Raw genomic sequence first — 26,028 nt, forward strand, 5'->3', positions numbered from 1 at the left:
AACTCTGGGAATAGTTACATGTCTATACCCCAAAGGATGATCATTTTTGGAGCAAAGGTGCAGGAATCTTCCTAGAAACTTGTTTGTTGTCATTGCTCAGTCACTAGTTGTGTCTGACTCTTTGTGACCCCATGAACTCCAGGCTTCCCTGCCCTTCACTACCTCCCAGATTTTGCTCAAACTCATGTCCGTTGTATCAGTGATTCTGTCCAACAGTTTTATCCTCTGCCACCCTCTTTTCCTTTTGCCTTCAATCTTTCCCAGCATCGGGGTCTTTTTGTTGGTTCTTCATATCAGGTGGTCAAAGTTTTGGAGCTTATTAGAGGATTGATATATAGACATGTGGAAGCTTGCAATCATTTTAAGATGCTTGAAAGTATTTAAATTCCCTTTGTTTAGTTTTTCTGTACATCACTTTTCTTGGTTAGTCTTTTGACAAGAGCATGGTGGCAGCTAAATTCCTATTTTTTGAGCTAGTTGAAGGGATCACAATACACTTCAAATACCAAAACTCTAGGTGTGAAGTTTTCTGTGATGCTGTGGATCTCATGAGCCTGATTTGTGGCCTCGCTCATTTGGAGAACCAGTGGCACTCACCTGAGAAGTGTAACTAGGGTTACTACAAAGAAAGTCAAACATTCTCTAAATCCCCTTTCAATCTGTTTAAGTGCCTGGACAAATATTTGAATGGAGACCACACATCAGACAGTTCTTTTCTTTCATACACAAAAAAATCAAGTTCCCCTGGGTTCAAAAGAGATAGCATAGCATATAAAAATATGGTTCTATGGTCTGCTAGTTTTGTATCAGACTTCTCAGGACAGATCTTCTCAGTCTTTAGCACATTCTTTTGTGGAGTTTTGAAGAGGAAGGTAAAAATGCAGCTTATTTTTTTTTTTCTTGAACTTATCAGACCAGAGAATCTTTGTGTTGCATCTTGCAAGACCCACTTTTTCTGTATCTCCCCTACTTCTTGGAGTAGGATTCTGAAATCAACATGGATCCACATCAGCCTCCTCTGGGAGCTTGTCAGAAAGGCAAAAGCTCAAGCCCCCACCCCAGAACTACTGAAATGGAGTATAAGGTTTAACCAAGTCTCCAGGAGATTTGTACACATGTCAAGTCTGAGAAGAAAAGCTATAGAACACATTTTGAGAACCAGTGCCAAGGACAATGACAGAAATGGTTTTAACCTGGAAAACTTCAAGAATCAATCTTACAGTTCATTCACCTTGCCTCCTGAAAGATTCTGGCATTGCTTCCAGGAACATCTGCTTTGGCACACACATTTTTCACTGGGAAAATGACATCTGAAGGCTACATGTAAAACAACTCCTTCCACAATTGAGAAAAGTATAGGGCTGTGTTGTGGTTTATAGGTTTCTTGACTTGGGGACAATTTTGATTTGCACCAAAGCTGCCCCATGGAGATAGAGATGTGTAAAGAATTAGAACTTGGCCTGCATTTGAATCTGCTTCCCTGCAGAGAAACAGCCCATTTCCCAACCACAGCTGAGAACACATCATCCTGTTTTAGCTGACAAATAATCAGAGCTTTTCCAAATGACTATTCCCAAGCCACTCTGAGTTCCAAGGATAGATTTTGAATCAGGTGCATGTGAAATACAAACAGGGCTCCAGTTCGGAAGGAAAAGATGAAGTTGAGCCTTAACAAGCAAAATGCACATATTAATAAAAGCCATGCACGGCCTCAAGTCCATGTAAGGTATGGATCAACCAGCAAGAGCAAGGTTCCCATCGGAATCTTCCCATCGTACGGCCGTGACTCATGCCCAGAGCCATCTTGTCCCTGCAAGAAAAGCATAAATCATCATCCATTCTTAAAAATGATGCCAAAAGTGCATTTTATTCAAATGCATTCCTTAAAATAATTGCTGAGAAAATAATACAAAAGTATTCAACTGACAACTGAGTCTTTAGTCTTTAGTGTTCACATCTGGAGGGGAAAATGTGTCATGGGTGGTTACAGTGGATTCTAAAGATGCTGGAAATTCCTAAACACACAAAAGTCCATGAACGTAATAGCTGGTTTTATTCTTCTGAACAGGAAACTGCTGCCTCAGTCACACCTACAAAGAGGTCTTCTAAGTTTTATGATGCAAACCTTATTGTGCTTTTCTTTCCTTTTGTTTTCTTCATAATTTAACCAACAGCATGAGGGGGAATAAAGGGTTTCTCTTTGATTTCTCTAAACCATCTTTCCTATATCCTTTCCACTAACATCCAGACAAGTTCAGGATTCTTTTGCAATTATAATAAAGCATTCTCGACTCTGTTTCTCCTCCTTCTACTCCCTCTTAAGCTAACTCATTAAGTTTCATTTAAACCTCCATCTCCTCCTCCATTATATGTTCCTGGTACCCCAGCCTCTCGGGTTCCCCAGCGACTCAGTGGTAAAAGAATCTGCTTGCAGTGCAGAAGTCTAAGTTTCGATCCCTGGGTGGGGAAGATCCCTTGGAGATGGAAATGGCAGCCCATTCCAATATTCTTGCCTGGGAAATCCCATGGACAGAGCAGCCTGGTGGGTTACAGTCCATGGAGCTGAGAAGAGTCAGACACAACTTACCTATTAAACAACAACCCCAGCCTCTGAAATGGGGATTTAAGTATATGATCCCAGAAATATCAGTAGAGGGAGTAGAAGAATATGCCAGGAAAGGGCAGAAAGTAAATGAAACTAGTTACAACTACTAACTATTATTAAACTAGTTACTACTGTGGGCAATTAGTGTTCAGAGAAACAGTGTAGAATATTCTTTAGAGTTACTACAACTGAAGGGCAAGGGACTGGGATATTTAGTTATCAAATCCCTGTCTGCCATGTTGGAAGGGTGTTTTGGGGACATTAGATCTGTCATTTTGACTTGGTCTGTGGTTAGGCTAAGGGCGCTCTCCAGCATAAACACACACACACACACACATTTACACACACATACATACATACCTCAAGCAAAGCAGCCTTGGGAATACAGAAGTGACTGCAAAAGGAATATGAACGAGACACCCACAACATCTGTTTCACCATCTGTTCATTTCTCCACTCAGCCCTTACAGGAACTCTTGCTAAGCATCAATGTGGCTAAAATGCATAGACTTTTTCCAGAAATTTCACTGCTTGATGTATTGGTCCATAGCTTAAAGGCTCACAGCCACTGCTTCCTTCCTGAAGCTCCATGACATCACGTGTCTCTGGAGGCTCCCCGTTCTGTCTCGTCACCCTTGTCATCCTGGCTGACTGCTCTTCCTCTACCCAAACTGGAAGTGTCGGGTCACTCAGTTGTGCTAAGACCTTTCCTCTTCTCCTACCCTGGCTTGCTGAGTGAGCACATCTGCTCCTATGCTTTCAGGTGCCACCTACAAATTTGACTTTCAAAATTATATTTTGGTAGCTCAGACCTCCCCTAACAATGAGGCTGATGGTCCAGGCAACATCGGACATCCTAGAGTCGCTTCAAATGCTAGGATTCTGCACAAAAGTCATATTCTGTCCTTTGCTTCCCCTGTTAGAAAAAAAAAAAAAAAATGGCCCTCATCTAATATTTCCTATCTCAGTGGATAACAGCATGCTCCACTCAGTGAGACAAACTGGAAAACCAGAGTCATGACACATTCCTCCCTGTCTCCTGCCTCCACAGCATCCATTCAATTACCGGACCTCATCCACTGGGTTCAGTCAATGGATTAGCTCCTTTTTAAAACGTTTATTTTATTGAAGTATAGTTGATTTACAATATGTTTGCCTCTGCTGTACTGAAAAATGATTCAGTTACACATATATACATTCTTTTTCATATTCTTTCCCATCAGGGTTTATCACAGGATATTGAATATAGTTCCCTATGCTATACAGTAGGACCTTGTTGCTATTATATACAGCATGGACATGGACCTTATCCATGCTGTATATAATAGCTTGCATTTGCTAATCCCAAACTCCCACTCCATCCATCCCCCACCTTCCTCCCCGCTGGCAACCGCAAGTGTGTTCTCCATGTCTGTGAGTCCGTTTCTGTTTTGTAGATAAGTTGTTTGTGTCATATTTTAGATTCCAAACATAACTGGTATTGCATATTTGTCTTTCTCCTTCTGACATAAATTTGCTTAGTATGATCATCTCTAGTGGCATTCATGTTGTACATGACATTATCGCATTCCTTTTTGTTGTTGCTGCTGTTAGATGCTAAGTCATATCTGACTCTTTTGCAACCCCATGGACTGTAGCTCACCAGGTTCCTCTGTCCATGAGATTTCCCAGGTAAGAATTACTGTAGTGGGTTGGCATTTCCTTCTCTAGGGGATATTCCCAATCGAGGGATTGAACCTGCATCTTCTGCACTGCAGGCAGATTCTTTACTGCTGAGCCACTGGGGAATTCTTTTTTTAAGACTATGTAGTATTCCACTGTGTATATGTACCACATCTTCTTTACATCAGTGGATTACTTCTTAAATCCTTCCATCACCTATCACGTGGCTTCCTCAGATCCATTCTCCATGCTGCAGTCTGAGGGAGCAGTTAACAGTCAGCTCTGAAAGTGTTCCTGACCTTTGATTTGACTCTTTTCTGCTTCTCCTGTACCATCCAGCACTACTTTCTACCTAAACTTTCCTGTACTTCCTTTTGACTCGGGAGTGGCATACTGCCTCTGGCCTGGGGATCTCATAACTGCTTGTCCTTAACGCCACTTCTCCCAGCATCTCTTTCCATAAGCCAACATCTCCACATCCTTCAGATATAAACTTAACCAGGACTGCCTTAAAGAAGCCTTTCTTGCTTTCCGATTCCTTTAAGAAAAGGATTGGTTCCCCACCCCCAACTATTCCATCCTTTAGAACAATTCACCAAAACTCTTGACTCTTGTTGTAGTTATAATTAGTTATTTGTGTAATAGTTACTTGTCTAGTGTTAGCTCCCTAAGAACATGTAACTGTGTCACCTAGATTCACAGTCAAATATCCAGCATCTTAAACAATGGCAGTTACTCAATGAATTTTTTTGTCAGCCCATTGACAATTCAGAAAAATTAACTATGCCAAGCTTGAGCTACATTTGGTCTTAGTTTTACTAGCTACTCCTCTGCTCCTGTTCACAGAATGGTCATCATCTTAATACTGGAAGCAGAGTAAGTTTGCTGGGGCTGCTATTACAAAGTACACAAGTAGGGTGGCTTAAAAACAGAAATGTATGGTTTCACAGATTTGGAGGCTGGAAGTCTGAAATCAAGGTGTCAATAAGGTCAGTTTCCTCTAAGGGCCACAAGGGAAAGGTCTGTTCTAGGCCTCTCTCTCTGGCTTATTGATGGCTATCTTCATATTCACATGGTGTTCTTACTATATATGTATATCTGTGACCAAATGTACCCTTTTTATAAAAGTACCAGTCATATTGGTTTAGGGTTCACCCTCATGATGTTAAAAAATTACATTTGCTATGACCTTATTTCCAAACAAGATCACATTTCCAGGTACTGGGGGTTAGGATTTCAGCATCTGAATTTGAGAGGGAGCATACAACTCAACCAATGACAATATCCAAGCATTTTCAGCAGCAGGGTTGATAAATGACTAGATTCATATTGTCGATAGATCATGGCTTTAGGATGAAGAAAAGATTGGAGGGAGCAAGACAGGCCTGTTGGAAGCTGGGGGCCTATTATCATGCTTGCAGCAATGTCCATGAGTGTGGTTTCTCTGTTGGCATCATCCAGGATCAAAGCTCAGCCTTACTGCATGCCTGTAGCATAAGAATCATGACCCTAGGGTCAGTTTTCTTATCCATAAAACGGCTATAGTTTTAGCATCACATAATTTCATAATGCTGGAGGAAAGACCCAAAACTAGATTAATCTGGGATCTGACATATCAATTTCTATTTTCCTTTAATATCTCAACATAACACTCAAAAAAGGAAAAAAAAAGTTCACTTTTTTAAGACCAAATCAGCCATTAAAATGGCTTGTAACTTAATGTTGTTTATATGAACATATTTAATATTTTGTGCCAAAGAAGAAAAGACTAGGCATTCTTCAAACATTTCAGTTTTCTGGAGTATGCAGACATCTTGCAGGACTATCCAAAAGAAGAGTGGATCTTGGATCTTCATATAGATAAGAAATATGAACTGGAGTGGAAACCAGAGTCATCACATTTGAAACACCCTTTTCTTGTCTTCTCTTTCATGCCAATCCATTCTTTTTTCTTCCTTTTCATTACTTAGCCTAATCCCCACCCTTATTTTTATCACTACAAATAATGGAACTCTGGGTCTTGTCCCAAGAGAAGAGTTGTTCAACTTATTTTTCCTTCCCAGTCCTTGGCACATCTGTTGGGTGACCCACTCAGACACCTCAGAGGGTGGTGCCTCCCACCCCCTCAAGCCACAGAAGCAAAGCCTTAGTCATTGCGTATTCTTGGCTCTTGACTTTGTCATCATTTTAATTTTTTGAACATTACTTTGTCATTAACTCATTTCACTTAAATAAGGAGAATAAACCAGAGGTAGTTAAGGAGTGCCTCTGATTGTTCTGGACCCAAAAAAAAGAATTGCAGCATTGCTATTGTCCAGTGTGCAGAAGACAATGGCCATTTTGCCATGGGAGAATTCTGAATCACAGGACAATGTAATTTTTTTATTCTATAAATTGTATTATGCAGCATGCTAAATCAGAACAGTCTTTTGGACAACATTTTAATAAGAAGACAAAGGGAAACAGACTATTTCCTAACTCAGAGATCCTGTGTCTCTTGCATTGCAAGCAAATTCTTTATCACTGAGCCAATGGGGAAGCCTATATAGGAAGGAGGCACATCTGAAATTGTCAGGAGGATACACTTATGATGACAACAGATATTAATTAACCATAGGATCAGTTTCATTTTCTAATAGGTTACTGAATCTCCGAGATCGCCCTTACAGATGTCCAGATTGCAAAATATAAAAAATAAACAATGTTAATTTACATTCAAATAAAAAATGTTAATTTACATTTTCCTTGTTTAATAGAACTTGAAGGAAAGAGTGATAAACAGAAAAGCCAAAGTATAGGTTTTTGTTTTGTTAAGGGGAAAATAAACACAATCTTATAAATTCTAATAGAAAGTGGAAAAATTTTGGTTCTCCATTTGAGTAGCAGAAAAAACTAACGTTTGATGGCAAAGAGAAACTTTAATGTGCTTCCAGTTAAAGAAAACTAGGATTTTATGAGTAAAGGTAACATTATACAGGTAGAAATGTTGTTAAGACAATCCAAGAGAAGAACACCGATGAGAAGATTTAACTCTTGCGTCGGCAAAAAAAAAAAAAAAAACAGTTGAGCTGATGAACTAGTTATGGGCATAGTTTTAATGAAGGCTTTGACTGCTGTTATCATTGTTCTTCTGTTTCTCCTTTTACACTCTAATGTAGCTGAGGCTCGTACATTAAAAACTAAACCTAGAAGGTCTTCTGTGAATCTTCACCCTGTCCGTGCATGACCACTGAGGTGGGATGATTGAAAATGTAGCTAAGCACCCCCAGAAGTTTTAACTAAATATTTAAATCATAAACTTCGGTGTAGACTCATTGTTTGGAGAAATTAAAATGCATTTAATTCTAATGAATTATCCTTCTGTCATAGCTAATGGCCCAGAGTTGCCTCCTGTTCCAGAGCATTTCCCTCATCAAAACACTGCCATTTGCCCAGGAGGTCACCTCCCACACCCCACTTCCAATGACTGGCTGACATGAAAACTGCAAAAGGCCAGTCAGTCACCTCCACAGAGAAACAGGTCCATGGTGTCATACTCCAGAGCCTCGACTGGACCAGTCTAAAGCCAGCAACATCCAGCAAAGACCACATGGCCCCTTCCCCAACCATACCTGCTTCCTTCACCACCCACCCCTTTCTCCTGAGAACCCTACATGAATGAGTCACACGCATCTGAAGCCCTTTCTCAGGCTCTGCTTCTAAAGAGAGAGTCAGGCCATAGTTTAAGTCAGGCCACAGTTCTTAATCTAAGAGATACATTGTTCCACATACTTACTTCATTGACTTCTCAGGACCATACTATTATAGGAAGCCTGCTTAGACATCTGTGGTCACAATGTCATCACAGATCACCAATAACATTAATGAAGTCATTACAGTGTTCAGATTTGAATGAATGTGCCCCCCCCCCCACAGAAACATATGCAACAGTGAATAGGTGATATCCAGTGTTTCCCTGATATAAAGTGATATTTTTTCCATTAGGAGAAAAAGGAGATAAAGAAGGGAGAAGGAAAAGAAAAAGAAAAGAATAAAAGAAAAGAGGAAAATGATAGGGGAGAGAAGGGCGAGGGGAAGAAAAGGAAGGAGGGAAAGACGACAGACAGACAGACAGACAGACGTAATGGAAAGAAGAGGCCATGATAGACACTTGCTTTAACTGGCTTTTAGCCTTTTCATGTTGTCACTCAGTCATGTCTGATTCTTTGTGACCCATGAACTGTAGCCCACCAGGCTCCTCTTGTCCATGGACTTTCCCAGACAGGAATATGGAGCAGGTTGCCATTTCCTCCTCCAGAGGAACTTTCTGACCCAGGGGTTGAACCTGTGTCTCCTGCAAGTCTCCTGCCCTGGCAGGCGTGTTCTTCACCGCTAAGCCACATGGGAAGCCCTTTAGCCTCTAAGATGATCCTCTTCATCATTGGGAAGGCACCACGGGCTGTTTCTCCTCTCTGATTCTTTGTGGTGTGGAACAGTTGGAAATGCTTTCATCACAGGCTGAGCTTGAGTGCAGAACTTGGCTGAGAGTCACTTTTCTACTGAGAACTGTGAGGAGTTTCCAGGGAGGGCTTGTGAACTAGTTATCTCTGCTGATGACCACATCTGTGAGCACATCTGTGGTAGAGAAACATGCGATGTGATAAAGAGGATCTTGTGTTCTGTGACTTTCTGCCGTGTGGGCTTGGTTTCCTGCCACATTCAAGACATCCTTTTCCTATGAAAAAGAATCAGTATATAGAGGGGTGATAGCCCACCCATAGGGTAAGAAGGAGGCTTGTCTGTTTTTCATTTGGTGTCCAAGTAGGGTCAAATAGTGTAGGATTCATTTAGAAATTTTTAGGACTACTAACAGGAGCCCATTCCCAAGGCACTGAGGATGCAGCATGCCTCCCATGTGTCAGATTCAGCAACAACCCATAATATTTTATATCATCTCAGGGTTGAACTTGGCACCCTGGTTCTCATTTCCCAGAGGGTCAAAACGGTCCAAGGTCAGGAAACTAGGAAATGAAGAAACTCAGCTTCAAAATCAGGTTGGAAGGATTTCTGTGTCCAAGGTCTGCTTATCAGCAGCAGGGAAGGGGACTTCTCAGGTGACCACCACCATCTAATTAAGGGGACACTGTACCTGGAAGAAGTGATATTTGCAATGGTTCTTTACCTTTGAAATATCGGCTCTGCCCAATCCCCCAAGGTCTGTAGCAATCTACCACCCTCCAAAGAATATGAAAAAAATCACTATGTCACATAGGATATTTCTAAAGCACAAGACAGGGTAGATAAGGTTAGAAGAAAAGAATGCATGCAATTGGACAGCTATCACAAGGATTACTCAAGATGACTATGAGCAAAAGAGAAAGATCGTCAGTAGAAGATCTTTGTTTGAGCTCATGGGGCTGAAGAAATTAGAAATAAATGTGGTCACTCTTAAGGAATTTGAGCCCCAAAGCTGTAGTTTCGTGTTCCTAGGAATCTGATCTGTACAGGCATCTGTCAGAACAGTGACCTTTGACTTCATCCCTGCTTTTAGTAAATATGGGAAGAAGATGATTTAAAGGAACTTGAAAAAAAACTTTATTTTTAAAGAAGAGCAGAAAGCCTACCAATCAGTCACCTAAAAAAGTGTCTGGTTTGAAATTTAATCATCAAAGAAGGGCAGGACTAAATGATTTCCAAATTTTCTTCCAATGATATTTTAGAATTTTAAGATGTGTTATCTAGAAAATGTACCTGATGGATGGCAATAATGCAAAATTATGAGGTTATAAACATTTGCCAAGAAGTTCAATAGCCTTCTGAACCTAAAATATTGGCAAATGCTACTTATGTTATTTTTGAACAGAAATTATTTTACATTCTTTGATATAAATTATATTTTAAATAGCATGACTTTCTTTTAACTCCAAAAATAAGTGATATGATTCACAGGCTAACATGCCTTAGTTAATAAGTTAATGAAAAGAAAAGCCAGTGAATAAATTTTTCAAAGCCATTTAAAATTAGCACAGGCATCGCTGCAAAGATAATAGTCATTTCAGTAGATAGTTGTTCAAAAGCTTCCACTGTTTATAACTACTGGTGCAGGTAGATTATGCTTATAAAATATTCTCCGGCATATTCGAGAAACAGATGGCTTTGTTATCAGGACATCTATAGTCTATGCTTTTTAAATAAAAATAATTATGTGCAGTTGAAACATCTGTTGTTCCTTTGCCTCCTCACTCTGAATCTAATTTTAAATAAGTGTTAGAAAAGGACCAGGATATTTGAAATTGCTGGAATCTTCTGTCCATCAACAAGGATAATGTGCATGACAACACTCAGTTGTCAGAGCCCAGGAGAGCTCTCTAGTTCAGGTGAATGACTGATATCCAGGAACAGTCAGCAGAACCTCTTGGCTTTATCTAGGAGGCCGGTATGAGATGAGGACCACATCTGTGAGCACATCTGTGGTACAGAAATAAGGTTTTTTTCTAATGAGGAAGGACCAGGACAATAAAAGGAATATTTCAGAGAAATGCTAAGGAGTGTTTCCCTGGCTTTATTCTTGGAATATCCTAGACACACTCCATGAATACTGGGCTTCCACAGCTGTAGAGTTCATAGACACAGTCAGCTTGCCCTAGGAACCAACTTTGTTTGTATAAGTACATGAATGAATGAGTGAACATCAAATTCCCAAGGGAAAGGTATCTTACATTCATTCCGGGTTTCTCTGACAATGTTCAATTTTCCCAGAGGAAAATTAGAAACTCTCATTGCCAAGAAGGAAAAATAAAGCTGTTTTCTTTATTTTACAGATATGAAGTTAAGGCATAGAAAGATAAAGAGATATATCCACAGTGGCAGAGCAAGGAAGCAGTGGGATGAGGATTTTAACTAGCCAGTCTGACTCCTTGCTCCACACTCTTAACCACTTCCCAAAACTGCTTAGAATCTATAGGCCTCAAGATACTGGGCAAAACGTAAATGGAAAGCCAGGGGGTGGACTATCCCCTCAACAAAGCATAGGATCTATGTACAAGAGTAGACACATGCATTGTCACCTATAAAAGAAGATGCCTTTAGGATTACAGGAATACATCCAGGGCAAAGTGAGCAGACAATGTAATCAACAGCCAAAGAGGAATATGAAGCTATTTTGTGGAACATTAGCAAAAACCACATTTCAGGAAGAAGAGAAAAGCCTTGAAGGTGCTTCATATCTCTTTAGAACAATATGCTAAGATTTAAGAAGAATTTTAACATATTAAGATGCAGAGGATGTTAAGAAGAGGTGGCAAGAATACAAAGAAGAACTATACAAAAAAGATCCTCATGACCCAGATAATTGCAATGGTGTGATCACTCACCTAGAGCCAGACATCCTGGAATGTGAAGTCAAGTGGGCCTTAGGAAACATCACTACAGCTAGTGATCACAAAGGTAGTGGAGGTGATGGAACTACAGTTGAGCTATTTCAAATCCTGAAAGATGATGCTGTGAAAGTGCTGCACTCAAAATGCCAGAAAATTTGGAAAACTCAGCAGTGGCCACAGGACTGGAAAAGCTGTTTCCATTCCAATCCCAAACAAAGGCAATGCCAAAGAATGCTCAAACTAGCGCAATATTGCACTCATCTCACATGTTAGTAAAGTAATGCTCAAAATTCTACAAGCCAGTCTTCAACAGTACATGAACCGTGAACTTCCAGATGTTCAAGCTGGATTTAGAAAAGGCAGAGGAACCAGAGATCAAATTGCCAACATCCGTTGGATCATCAAAAAAGCAAGAGAGTTCCAGAAAAATATCTATTTCTGCTTTATTGACTATGACAAAGCCTTTGACTGTGTGGATCACAATAAACTGTGGAAAATTCTTCAAGAGATAGGAATGCCAGACCACCTGACCTGCCTCTTGAGAAACCTGTATGCAGGCCAGGAAGCAACAGTTGGAACTGAACATGGAACAACAGACTGGCTCCAAATAGGAAAAGGAGTACATCAAGGTTGTAGATCGTCACCCTGCTTATTTAGTTTATATGCAGAGTACATCATGAGAAATGCTGGGCTGGAGGAAGCACAAGCTGGAATCAAGACTGCCGGGAGAAATATCATTTACCTCAGATATGCAGAGGACACTACCCTTATGGCAGAAAGCGAAAAAAAAATAAAGCTCCTCTTTTTTTTTTTAATCTATTTATTTTAGTTGGAGGCTAATTACTTTACAATATTGTAGTGGTTTTTGCCATACACTGATGTGAATCAGCCATGGGTGTACATGTGTCCCCCATCCTGAACCCCCCTCCCACCTCCCTCCCCATCCTATCCCTCAGGGTCATCCCAGTGCACCAGCCCTGAGCACTTGTCTCATGCATTTAACATGGACTGGTGATCTGTTTCATATATGATAATATACACGTTTCAATGCTATTCCTCAAATCATCCCACCCTCGCCCTCTCCCACAGAATCCAAAAGATTGTTCTTTACATCTGTGTCTCTTTTGCAGTCTTGCATATAGGGTTATCATTACCATCTTTCTAAATTCCATATATATGTGTTAGTATACTGTATTGGTGTTTTTCTTTCTGACTTACTTCACTCTGTATAATAGGCTCCAGTTTCAACCACCTCATTAGAACTGATTAAAATGTACTCTTTTTAAAGGCTGAGTAATATTCCATTGTGTATATGTACCACAGCTTTCTTATCCATTCGTCTACTGATGGACATCTAGGTTGCTAAAGCCCCTCTTGTTGAAAGTGAAAGAAGAAAGTGAAAAAGTTGGCTTAGAACTCAACATTCAGCAAACTAAGATCATGGCATCCAGTGCCATCACTTCATGGCAAATAGATGGGGAAACAGTGGCAGACTTTATTTTTCAGGGCTCCAAAATCACTGCACATGGTGATTGCAGCCATGAAATTAAAAGATGCTTACTCCTTGGAAGGAAAGTTATGACCAACCTAGACAGCATATTAAAAAGCAGAGACATTACTTTGCCAACAAAAATCCATCTAGTCAAGGCTATGGTTTTTTCAGTAGTCATGCATGGATGTGAGAGTTGGACTATAAAAAAAAAAAAAAAGCTGAGTGCCAAAGAATTGATGCTTTTGAACTGTGGTGTTGGAGAAGACTCTTGAGAGTCCTTTGGACTGCAAGGAGATCCAACCAGTCCATCCTAAAGGAAATCAGTCCTAAATATTCATTGGAAGGACTGATGCTGAAGCTGAAACTCCAATACTTTGGCCACCTGATGTGAAGAACTGACTTACTGGAAAAGACCCTGATGCTGGGAAAGATTGGAGGTGGGAGGAGAAGGGGACGACAGAGGATGAGATGGTCAGATGGCATCACTAACACAATGGACATGAGTTTAAGTAAGCTCTGGAAGTTGGTGATGGATAGGGAGGCCTGGCGTACTGCAGTCCGTGGGGTCACAAAGAGTCCAACATGACTGAGCGACTGAACTTAGTTGAGAACAATATGTAGGGAAGCACCTTTGTATCCCCCCAGCAATCAAAGAAACATTCTGACAACTCCTCTCAAAGACACATCTACTTGTACCTTTCCATTAAATTATAATTACCAACATGTCCTAAAAAGCATGTTTCTAGCCTTTAGTCCAGATCTCACTTGCATCAACTGAGGGGAGAGGAAAGTTTTCCACACTGGACCCTCACTGGCACTAACATTCATGGGGCAAGGACTGCTAAAGTCAACTCCCATGTGGTTTTCATGGCAACGGAAGAACAAAGACAAGGTTGCCAGCTCTAGGCTGACACTAATATTAAGGGAAGAAACTTAACTCTGATGATATTGGAGCTGGAGACTGGATGTAGGGTTTCTGTAATGAGAGTTTTTAATTTTCCCCTGGGAAAACTGAGTGTTGTCAGAAAAAGCAGGGATGAACGTAGTGTACCATTCCCTTGGAAATTTGACATTTATACATTCAATCTATTTACATAGAAGTAGCATAATTTCCAGAGAAGCCTGTAGCGATATTTTTCTAATATTCCCATACTTGTTACTGTTTATAGAGTTTCAATCCTGATGAGAAGGAACAAATCAAATAAAAATAAGTGTTCTGAAGATGAAAGTGCAAGCATTGAAAAATGAAATAATGATAACCAGTTGCTCTTTTTTCCTTCTCTCCCTCCCTTTCTTTCTTTCTACTTTCATTTATTTCTTCTTCTCTGTTTTTTTATTTTTTGAAACTACATGCTTTTCTGACACACAAATTGACACCTGCCTTCTTTCCTCCCAGGTTCAACTGGCTTATATGGGGATAAAGAGAACTCTTCCCCCAACTTTATTGAGGTATAACTGACAAACAAAATTGTAAGCCCTTTAAAGCTGCACCATTAAGCCTCCCAGAAACTTTGCCAGGAAGGTGAAATAAAGAGAAAATTAAGGCACAGAAAGATTAGCAGATATATCCACAGCGGCATAGCATGATGATTTGACGTGTGTGCGCATTGTGAAAGGCTTGCCCCCATCTAGTTAATTAACATCTGTCACTTCACAGAGTTACCCTTTTTCCTCCCTTCAGTAAGAACATTTCAATTCTACTCTCTTAGCAGATTTAGATTATATAATAACAGTGTTAGCAACGGTAGTCACACGATGTTTTGTATTAGATCCACAAACCTTGTTCATCTTAGAGCTGAAAGTCTGCACCCTTGACCAACCTCACCCTGTTCCCCCTGCCCCCTGAGCTCCTGGTAACCAACATTCTACTCTGTTTCTCTGAGTTCTGCCTTATAGACGCCACATATAAGTGAGACCGTATAGCACTGGTCTTTCTGGGTCTGACTTAGGTAACTTAACATAACGCCCTTCAGGTTCATCCCCATGTTGTCGCAAATAACAGGTTTTCCTTTTTTCTTAAGGGTGAATAGTATTCTTCTGTGTGTGTGTGTGTGTGTGTGTGTGTGTGTGTGTGTGTGTATTTCACATCTTTAGCTAAATATCATGCCATTTCCATTCCCTGACTTTTGGGAGTAATGCAGTAATGAACACGGAAGTGTAGCTATCTCTTTGAGATAACTTTCATTTTTCTTTGAAATGTTTGAAATTTTTTGAATTCAAAAAAAAACTTTGAATTTTTCTCTAGAAATAGGATTGCAGAAAGGACAACCTGATTTAGGGGAGCAAGAACAACTCCAAAGATGCTCTAGTCATTCTTGGGATCATTCTACTTCCACACAAGGGTTGATGGGTGTTGCTGTTTCTTTTGCATCAGCCTCCCAAGAGTTAGCCCATTCTCCAAGCATCTGAATTAGTGAATCTTTTTTTTTTTTTTTTTTTAAGCCTTGTTTCCCAAACACTTAATTATGGACAATATAAAACCACATAGCTCTTTACTCATCACCAAAGAAATAGTGTTCCTTATGTTATTCCTCATCCTTCTTTGTCCAGACAAGTTTTAAATGAGTCAAACCATAGTGTTTCTGCTATATATTTCATTTTGAATAATCTCTACCCCAAGGAATGTTTATTTACCGCTTGCTGTGTGGCTTAGGTTTTCATGTATGCCATTTCACAAACAATTCTTAAATTTTGCCCAGCATCAGTGAAACAAAGAATGAACTATTCCTGACAATGTACACTTCATTTTGACATGTAGACAACCTTTCTTTGACATTCAGTCAATCCACATTGCATAACTTATTTCTATCTTTAAAATACATCTACCCCCAGGTCTCTTCCAATCTTCCTCTTGATCTAGCAAGAGTCTTCTCAGTTTTTAACCTTGGCAAAGGCTAGAAAAACCTGTGAAATAGCACAAGCAAAGGATTTAACTATTTCAGTTCTGGTGGGACTGCCCCACGGATTCCATGTAGGTACGTATACATTGCTAGGAGCATGAGAGTCATTTCCGTGAGTTTACCTATTGAACTAAGCCTTCAGTCTTACTTGATAATCACTTGTTTGTTTCTTAGTATTGGGTAAACCATGAAACTCCATATATTTTCCAATTTGAAAACTCAGGAAGCACATAATTGTGCTTTTGACCTAGGGGAGAACACAGTGAATTTTGCAAAGTTTCAGCAACTTTTTCACCAGCCTGTGCATTTTAAATAACACATGTAAAATGTTTCTTTCACATGTCATGACTCACATTTCTCCCTATATGTCTACTTAGGGCTACTTAGAGGGGTAAATTAAATAAAGTGTTTACTTAAGGTTTAGCAGAAATTACTTGTCCACTACATAAGTAAAAAATTTCCAAATGGAAGTTTAAAAAGCCTTCACAGTGTTATTGAATACCATTTCCTGCCATGAGGACTAAATAGGATGAAAATCAAAGTAAAATCCTTAGTTGCCAGTCCTTGAAATGAATGCCAAAATGAGCAAACAGTGAAAGGCAATACTGATGTCCATGTAGAAAGCATATACATAAGCAATTTTAGCTATTTGCTACATCAGTTGGGAATCAGCTTTTTCACCTCAAATAAGCAAGGACAAGTTGGGTGTTTGGCACAAACTAAGAGTTTCTTAAGTAAAACCAGGAGCCACTGAAAGCAGAATGGATAGGATGGCAGGCATACTCTGTTCTGGAGAGCATATGAGAGTTGTCATTTATACTCACAGCCCTGATGGGGAATACAGAACATGAAATGGCAGGCCGGGAATTTGAGGACTCAAGATCTGGTGCATTTTTAAAACTGAACTAATTAATTAAGTTTATTTTTGGCTGAGCTGGATCTTCACCGCTGTGTGTGGGCTTTCTCCTGTTGCTGTGAGCAGGGGCTACTCTCTGGTTGCAGTGTTCGGGCTCCTTATTGCACTGGCCTCTCTTGTTGAGGAGCACGGACTCTAGGGTGAGAGGGCATTAGCAGTTGTGCACATGGGTTTAGTTGCCCCCTGGCATGTGGAATCTTCCCGGCCAGGGATTGAAGCAATGTGCCCTGCGCTGGCAGGCATTCTTAACCGCTGGACCACCTGGTAAGTCCTGGTGCATTTTTAAAACATAAAAAGAAAAAAAAAAGATTATTTTATGTAACCTTTCTAGATTTCAGTCTACAACAACAGTCTTGGTATTAGTTTAAAAGAAACAACTCACGTAAGTAACAGTAAAATGATATGGAAGTGAGTGGATCCAAAGACAAAGACATAATTATTTTCATTGTCTCCTAATTTGAAGCTTGCCCCGAACCTCCTTCTTTCTCCACATCCCTGACCTTCATGGAGAGAAGCAGCTAACGCAGAGCCTTCAGAGATAAAGCATTGAGAGCAGGTCAGCAAAGGAGCCTGCTGGATTGGCAGACTGCAAGGGAGAGCTTGTTCCAGACACAGAGGCCTGGGGGAAGATGAGAGAGAAGAGACGGAACAAAGGAAGCAGTCAGGGACAAGCCCAGGCTCAGCTGAAGGAAGGAGCCGAGGAAAGGGAAAGGTATGTTGGCAGAGGCCCCGCAGTTCCTCATTCCATCCAAGGACATGGTGAACCACCTCCTCACACTGACTCGGGGCTGCAGGGCCGCCTGTGTGCTGGGTTCATCTCTACAGTGGAAGTTTCCCGTGATAAAGACACAGACCATTTTAACACATGTGGGTGCATGCTTCCCTTCATCCCTTCACAGCCTCGAGGGCATCTGGGGACGTTGCTTCCATTACAGACTTGAACAAATTTAGTCATGTCCAACACAGTTATTACTCAAGGGAAAAAATGTCTCCTAGCTGCCTGGGAGTGAGTTTGCCCTTCAGTCCAAAGACGGCAAAAAAAAGGAAAAAAAGCCCAAAGTTCCAGGAGTAGGGAGTCTGGGAGGGAACAAGGGAGCAGAGAAAAGGCTGCATTGCTAACTGTTCCTAAAATTCCCACGATTCACCGGCAGGGCATCAGTTCTCCACGTGACCCCGAGTTGGGCAACAACTGCAGACCCAACCAGCATGATCTGCAGACACATTCCCATGCTCACTCACGCTGGGGGTGCCTTCCTGGGACCCCTCATTCTCATTGTCCTCTTACACAAAGACTAGAAGCTGGAAAAGAATTGAAACACACTCCAAAGCTACCCCACTCCCAGACCCTGGCCCTCACCCTAACCCAACGTCCCCTAACCCCAGGGAGAGAGGATGCAATTTCCTGATGATCTAGGCAGAGGCAGGCAGTGGGTCTTACTTCCACATAGTCTCAGGAAACACATTAATAGTCACTTGGCTCTCACCATATCCCCTTGGAAATCCCCAGGTGTGCCTTTTGAACAACTAAAAATAAATAGAGGAAATAAAGGTGGTTTTCCTTTGAAATAGTCTAGGCATTATTCTGCTTTGTTCTCACAGGTGAGAACTATATCTCTGTCCACAGACATGACTCCACTCCTCCAAAAACCCACCTGTGAATACAGTCATCTCATTGCCAAGCAGTGACCAGCTTCTGGGAAGTGTCTCCTCCAAGGCCCTCTGAGTCTGCAGTTGAATCATCAGTGATCAGATTTGTCTTCAATGAGGACATTCATATGAAAGGATTTTAAGTCTTTCCCTCAGGATATTTTTATTCTTTCTTTTTTCTATACAGTTTGTTCATTTGTAACAAAAAATTGGACATATAGATGAAATCTACTACTGACATTAGTAGGATCATGTATCAATATAATACCTTGGTGGAAATGAATTATCTTATTCTGCTAAGTATATTTTCCCCCTTTATTATGGTAATATGAACCTGATGATTCTGTGTGAGACCATCTCAATTTTACTCTTATTCCATGCGACTTGGAGAAGGCATATGACCTCAGTTCAGTTCAGTCGCTCAGTCATGTCCAGCTCTTTGTGACCCCATGGACTGCAGCATGCCAGGCTTCCCTGTCCATCACCAACTCCTAGAGCTTACTCAAACTTATGTCCCTGGTGATGCCATCCAACCATATCATCCTCTGTCATCCCCTTCTCCTCCCACCTCCAATCTTTCTGAGCATCAGGGTCTTTTCCAATGAGTCAGTTCTTTGCATCAGGTGGCCAAAGTATTGGAGTTTCAGCTTCAGCATCAGTCTTTCCAATGAATATTTAGGACTGATTTTCTTTAGGATTGACTGGTTGGATCTGCTTGCAGTCTAAAAGATTCTCAAGAGTCTTCTCTAATACCACAGTTCAAAAGCATCAATTCTTCAGTGCTCAGCTTTCTTTATAGTCCAACTCTCACATCCATACATGACTACTGAAAAAACCATAGCTTTGACTAGACAGACCTTTGTTGGCAAAGTAATGCCTTTGCTTTTTAATAAACTCTTTAGGTTAGTCACAGCTTTTCTTCCAAGGAGCAAGCGTCTTTTAATTTCATGGCTGCAGTCACCACCTGCAGTGATTTTAGAGCCCAAGAAAATAGTCTCTCACTGTTTCCATTGTCTCCCCATCTATTTGCCATGAAGTGATGGGACCTGCTATGATCCGAGACCTAGTTCTGACCAATCAACCTCTTCCACATGTAGCCACTATTACTGGTTCAGGGAAAGCATGTGACTCAAATCACTGAACTCATAGTTACTTTTACTACTTAAAAAACAAAACAAACAAAAAAAACTGGTAAGAAGCACTCTATTTTCTACTGAGGTAACTGAAATGATTAAATGTACATGTGGAGATGATGGAAGCCAATTTACTACTATGGAGGGAGAATCTGTTGGAGAGTGGAACCAACACAGAAAAAACAGAAATAGTGGTGGGAGGCTTAACACTGATGGCATTGTCGGGCCTTAGTCATGCCTGAAGCCAAACTACCTACTGACTTAGAATTTTGGCTTCATTCTGAGAGGTTTTCATCCAATCTATGTTAAGTTTTCTGTTGTTGCCATAGAATATGTTGTGTATTAAAATCTTCATTTGTGCATCAATGCTTCATCCCCAGCTAAAACTTTCTCAGCAATGGCCTCACTTTGCCACTTAGAGTTATGCCTGGAAAGCAGGTGATAGTAATGAAAATGGCCCACTGACTATGACATCTACTATGAACTTCAGCTTCCAATAAAGAGAGGAAGTTGGATCAAAATGAAAGCACACACTCATTTCCAATGTGAATAATCTTTGGGACAACCCCATTCCTCTTCTCTCTGGAGATAGACACGAAACTCTCCTCTTGTTTGCTCTGATAGGTTAGCCAAAAACACAACAGAATGAAACGAGGAGGTCAAGACCACTGTAGAAAATACTACCAATAAATAAGGGCAGAACAAGAAGATGAATATGCTATCAATTGGATCTTTGTAAATCATCACTGGAGTGTTGAGTAAGCATTGGAGGTAAGTTTGATTAGCATGGGTAAATAATTTCCATGTGGTAAAGTGAGACAGAGTAGCCAAAAAGGAGCTGGAAGCCACACAGATCTGTTCTTGGCTTTCCAGTGGGCGTGGAAAGAGTAGACAGAACTGAAAACACAACTGGAACTCTGGCCCAATTCCTAGGTATTAGCATAGGGGAGTGTGCTTTCCATACAGAGGGTGTCAGCAAGTAACCAAAAGAAGAAATAGTTGGGGAGCAGAAAGAGGGTGAGGGGAGGAGGAGTCCCTTTCACTCTAGTTCTTCTCCAATGTCAAGGAGACTGGCTGGGGATCAACAGAGCTCCTCTAAGAATGCCTGTATTTCTTGGTTTCTGGCCAGTTACTCAGAGCAGATGTGAGACATTTACTGTGATTAGGAAATGCTTTGCATGTGAGAATGTGAATGCAACAATCCTCAACTCAGCCAAGAAAACTTAATAAATGGTGAAATTTTACATCTTTAGGGAGGAGCAACATATTTTTTAAAAAGTATTGGTTAAAATAAACACCAAATTCCCAAGGAGAGACTCCAAATTCTGATGATATGCAGCACTGATCATTTTATTACTGTGGAAAAATTTACTCAGAGAGTGCAGCCCAGTTCATTCTTTTGTTCATGTTCTCATTCTCCCATTGTCAATGACACACAAGTACTCATCTGCTCCTATCTGAGTTTTTTCTTTTGGTATTGGATGAACCAGAAGTGAACGGATGAAGTGTGTCCTTGTTGGCAGTTGGCAAATGAAGAAGTGATTTGATGTCATTAGAAAAATGACAGGACTCATTTTACAAATGAAACTGAGTTATCATTGGCTAAAATGTATAGCGCATTAGGGAATATATTTGCATCCTGGTTTCCCTTTATAGACAGCTGTCTGACGTTCATTAAGTCACTTTACTTCTCCAGGTTTCAGTGTTCCTTTGTGTCAAAGGAGGGAGATGCACTACATCAGCATTTCCAGAGTGTGTGTTATAGAAACTAGTTCTGTAGGATGTTAATAAATTGTCAAAGCAAAGGTAAGAATTCACTGATCACGCAAGACAAAGAAAGGCATTCAAGACAGAAGAAATCATGTGTATGAAAGTACAGAGATATGAAAAAGCTTTTCACTCATCTTCTCGACAAATATTTATTTAACACATATTATGTGCCAGGTGTTGACTGTGCTCAAAGTTGGAGGTTCAGAGATAAGTAAGGATTATAATAAACTTGCTTTCAGAGAGTGTATATCCTTGTGGGGCTTATGATTAAACAAGCAATTAAAATAAAGTATTCTGAATATTATGATAGAAAAAGAGGCTCCTACAGAATATGGGGATAAGGGAAGTAAGAGCGGGTTTTTTGGAAGAAGTCATATTTAAACCCACAACTGAAAGATAAATAGGGGTGATCCAGGTAGAATAGAATGAATATTTCAAGCAATAGGGTCCTTATGGGGTAAGAGCATAGAGTTAAATAAGAAAATGGTGAGTTTGAAGAACTTGAACTTGAAATCCAATATGGCAGAATTTGATGTAAGAGCAAATGAGCTTGAAGGGCTAAATGGAGAAGATCATGTTATATCTTAGAAACAATGCTTGGTGGTCTGAATTTCATCATGTAGAAAATAGGGAATATTAAAGACTTGAAGCACTTGAGCAGAAAGATCATATTTCTATTTTGAAATGGTGGAAGTGGTAGTAATAAGATTTAATTGGAGAAGACCCAGATGAGAAAAAATTATAGTAACCAAGAGACTCTTGCCTCCTAGAAATGGAGATAGAGAAAAGAGAAAAATGTGAAAGTCATTTTAAAGGTAGAATTGGAAGCTATCTGCCTGATTAGGTGTGGGTTGTGAACAAGAGGAAAGGATTGTGGCTGATACCTGGGTTCTCAGTGCAGGTCATAAGGTGGATACTGGTTCCAAACCCAGAATACAGATTCCAGGACAAAGAGGAGAAGGATGGGGAGGCTGAGAAATAAAGTTGAGTTCTGTTTTCGGGTGTATCCATCCTTTCACACCATTGGACAATTTAAATAGAAACATTTGGATACATCAATCTAGAACATGAGAAATGAGCTGAAGTCTGAATATGAGTTTGAATGTCTTTAATTCATGGATGACCATCAAACCTTGGAGTGACTCATTTCAGTTCAGTTCAGTCGCTCAGCTGTGTCCGACTCTGTGATCCCATGGACTGCAGCATGCCAGGCTTCCCTGTCCATCACCAACTCCTGGAGTTTACTCACACTCATGTCCATTGAATTGGTGATGCCATCCAACCATCTCATCCTCTGTCGTCCCCTTCTCCTCCCGCCTTCAATCTTTCCCAGCATCAGGGTCTTTTCAAATGAGTCAATTCTTCACATCAGGTGGCCAAAGTATTGGAGTTTCAGCTTCAGCATCAGTCCTTCCAATGAATATTCAGGACTGATTTCGTTTAGGGTGGACTGACTGGATCTCCTTGCAGTCCAAGGGAACTCTCAAGTGTCCTCTCCAACACCGCAGTTCAAAAGCATAAATTCTTAGGTGCTCAGCTTTCTTTATAGTCCAACTCTCACATCCATACATGACCACTGGAAAAACCATAGCCCTGACTAGATGGATCTTTGTTGGCAAAGTAATGCCTCTGCTTTTTAATATGATGTCTAGGTTGATAACAGTTTTTCTTCCAAGGAGTAAGCATCTTTTAATTTCATGGCTGCAGTCACCATCTGCAGTCATTTTGCCCCCCAAAATAGTCTGTCACTGTTTCCACTGTTTCCCCAACTATTTGCCATGAAGTGATGGGACCAGATGCCATGATCTTAGTTTCCTGAATGCTGAGTTTTAAGCCAATTTTTTCACTCTCCTCTTTCACTTTCATCAAGAGGTTATTTAGCTCTTCTTCGCTTTCTGCCGTAAGGGTGGTGTCATCTGCATATCTGAGGTTATTGATATTTCTCCCAGCACTCTTGATTCCAGAGTGACTGTGATTGGAGTGACTCCAAATGTGTGAGGAGTAAAATAGGAAGAAAGATAGGGCTAAAACCAACACTGAGGGAGGAAGTAGATGAAGCTATATTTGCAAAGAGGACAGAGAAGGAAATGGAGATCAGAGTTAGTTTTAAATTATTAGTGATGGCACACAAATATTCAAATGGAAAAGATCATATTTTGTTGATGTCTACTTATGATTTCCATGCAAATGTTGTCATTTTAGGAAAATGATGTAAATTTTAACTCTGGAATGAAGTGTTTGTAATTGTTTTTTTAGGATTTTTCTGAGATACAGGTAATCTCGGAATAAATTAGTTTTAAAGCTATTTGTTTTTAAACCTTGAATGCATTGATAGAATCAAACTAATAATTCTACTAGCTGTATTACCCAAGTAGATACAATACATAGATTTTTCTATTAAACCTCTATAGCCTGTACTGCAGAGATGTCTTTCAACTGACAAAAATTCAACCCTGTATACCCTCCACGAAAATAAACTCATCACTTTATAACATTTCCCAGCTTCCTCCCCACTTGGCTATATGAATAGCAACTGGAAGCTGATTAAACAACTAAGTAGAGAAATCATAGTTAATCCAGAGACCAAATCAATATATCCAGAAATAAAAAACAAGCACATGTAAAAAAAAATAAAAACAAAAAGAACCCTAAGATTATTTTTTTCCCCCAAGTGTTGAACATACTCTGTTTCACTGGGGTTATAGCAATGAGTTTCCAAATTTTACAACCCACTCTACCCCTAGCCTGTATGATTTTCTGACTAAGCTACAGTCTTCTGGAGTTGATTTCATCAGTGGCTGGTGAAGCATGACTCTGTTTTTTTATAAGCTTTCTTCTTAAAACAACATTTTGATGAGCTAAGCATAAATTAATCAGAAACATATGGATTAAATTGACTCCAAAATACATATGGGTTTAAAAAATAAGAAAAGACTTGGGGCAAAAACACACATAGGGCTCTATAAGCCAAATATGTTACAAATCATGACAAGAGGATTCCAAATATGACCTCCCCTTATCTTTGCCATGGTCAGTAAAGTCTTCACTATCTTCTCTCAGAAAAAGGAAGTTAAAAAACAGATGAGCACCGTGATTTTGCTCAGCCTGACAGCCCACTTTCTAAGGCTAGACGCTGTGGTTTCAGTCTGTCTGGTTGCTGAGTCTTTGAGTGGAAGAGTGGCCCTTGAGATTCATTTCTTAGACACTGGGGTCTATGACTACACCTTTAGGTTTATCCTCTGCTTTGAACACAAAACAACCTCATTGTTCACTTCTTCTAGAGAAATTCTTCTCAAAATAATTTATTTTTATCTTTAAATTGACATTTAAATATAATGAATTTACTGTCTCTCCCTCTCACTTCCACACTTCCCGGTGTTTCAGGCACTAAATCTTGGGGACATCTTTGACAACTCTGTCCTCTTAATTCCTTATATCCCATCCATCAACAAGTCTTGCCAAATTGTCTTTGAAATCCATACCCTCTCCAGCTCGATTGCTATCACCCTTATCTAGCCCCTCATCATCTCACACCTGGATTACAAGAGCAGCTTCTAAGCTGACCTTACTGATTTCTCCTAACCTCTAGGCCCCCTACACGCTACTGGCAGCCTAATCTTCTTTAACCCACACTTTCATCCCATCACTCTTTCCCTTTTTCCTCTTTTGCTTGTCCTATATGTCAAATTTAAATTCTTCTTCCTGCCTCCCAGGTTTCTTCATAACATGATATACTCTGTCTCCAAGTGTGTTTCCTATTCTTGCTCTTATTGGCTACTCCCAAAGGTTGGCGTCAGCCATATGCTTATGTTCATCTTATGTTCCAATTTACATTCCCCCAAGTTTTTTCCTGCCTATTTATTTCCTCACTTTTATTTACCTTACCTCTACATTTTTATGGAATGAGATAACGTGGGCAACCTCTCTAATGTGATATGTAAGTGCCTACTCAAAGGATGAAAGGAACTTAGCTCACAGAGAGCAGAGAGGAAATAGCTTGTGCAAAGATCCTGTGACAGCCTGTGGGAAGGGAAAGGGGAAGGTACAAGTTTGTGTTTTGTAAAGAAAGAAATTATGTGTCAAAGAATTTTGTTTAAGAAAATGTAAAAGGCCATTGCAGTTGACATGTAGCTTAAATGAAGAAACGGGGTTGAGAAGAGATTGGACTATAGTCAGAGACCAGGTCATGGAAGATCATGGCAGCTATGCTAAAAAGTGGATTTTGTTCTAAATGCAGTCTGCTATGAGGTCATTTACATTAAAGAGGAGGAAGTCTTTACTAGAAGATAGCTTGTGCTACTTTGTAAAGAAAGAATAAGGAAGCTGTGGTACATATACACCATGGAATATTACTCAGCCGTTAAAAAGAATTCATTTGAACCAGTTCTAATGAGATGGATGAAACTGGAGCCCATTATACAGAGTGAAGTAAGCCAGAAAGATAAAGAACATTACAGCATACTAACACATATATATGGAATTTAGAAAGATGGTAACGACAACCCTGTATGCAAAACAGAAAAAGAGACACAGAAGTACAGAACA

The 26,028-nt window shown here is 40.1% G+C and overlaps 1 long non-coding RNA gene across 1 annotated transcript in view; it reads right to left on the bottom strand.

Moving 5' to 3' along the window:
• Positions 1–1,590: 1,590 nt before the first annotated feature.
• Positions 1,591–26,028, bottom strand: part of LOC122448837 — a 424,697-nt gene continuing 400,259 nt past the window's right edge. Inside the window, exon 3 of the long non-coding RNA XR_006271781.1 lies at positions 1,591–1,810. This is a non-coding gene — a long non-coding RNA (uncharacterized LOC122448837). The remainder of the gene's footprint in view (positions 1,811–26,028) is intronic.

This window comes from Cervus canadensis, chromosome 10 (assembly GCF_019320065.1).
Source record: "Cervus canadensis isolate Bull #8, Minnesota chromosome 10, ASM1932006v1, whole genome shotgun sequence".
NCBI lineage: Eukaryota > Metazoa > Chordata > Mammalia > Artiodactyla > Cervidae > Cervus > Cervus canadensis.